This window comes from Euprymna scolopes, chromosome 26 (genome assembly GCF_053919585.1).
Source record: "Euprymna scolopes isolate OS-2025 chromosome 26, ASM5391958v1, whole genome shotgun sequence".
In the NCBI taxonomy this organism is placed as follows: Eukaryota; Metazoa; Mollusca; class Cephalopoda; order Sepiida; family Sepiolidae; genus Euprymna; species Euprymna scolopes.
Genome location: NC_136507.1, coordinates 33606876 through 33607837, shown reverse-complemented (window position 1 = coordinate 33607837; position 962 = coordinate 33606876).

Sequence of the window (962 nt, the reverse complement as noted above, 5' to 3'; positions counted from 1 at the left end):
TTTTAGTGTCCTGTTTTTCTCATATCAACCGCAAACCTTATTTAGTGACATTATTCTAATATTTTATTAAATTGCTGGAAAAATGATTGAATCATTTGAAATTACTTTACTTCTGATGCAATTCTTTACTCATATAAAAGGTAGATCCGTTCTAAGATGGAGTGTTGCTCCCATATCTGGGGAGGTGCTGCTCAGGGCACTCTCTCTCTCTCTCTCTCTCTCTCTCTCTCTCTCTCTCTCTCTCTCTCTCTCTCTTTCCCTGACAAACTACAAAATCAACTTAGAAATTCAGTGAAAGATTATCTCTTCTTTCTAGCACCCACCCCATCCTTTGGCACCAATCCGTTAGAATCAAGGCAATTGTTGATATGGCTTTCCCCCTCCCTCTGTGTAATGAGCTATAGTTCTGCTCGTATACAAGTCTGTTTGCTCCACTCTCCCAGCTTTTCTTTCTCACTCGTTGAGAATAGAAACGATATTTGTTACCGAAACAGTGACAGAAAATTGACCAACAGAAGATACTGTTATTAAAGTTTTGAATTTTTGAGATGCGGGCTGATTGTATTGATCTTACTATTTAATTTTAGAAAAAAAAAGAAATATTGTACACCCTTAAAATTTCGGGGATGGAGGGGATATAATCCCTTTTCGATCTTTATTAGAGTGGCCTTCCCTTTGTCAACCATTTTTTTTTCACAAAGTCGAAACAATAATAATAAAATAGCGATTAACTCAGAGATTACGAAAATACCAACGTAGCCAATAACTTTTCTCTTTCTTTTTCCAAAGAACAACCAACATGCCTGAAGACGGTCAATGGCCAAAGTTGCAAAAATAACACTCAGGATAAGAACAATAGTCCAGTCAATATAAGTAATATAAAAACAAAAAAAAAACGAAGTGACGTTGTTTTTCTTAAGCAATGCGACCTTTAAACATACCTTGCATACCCAGCATGTTAA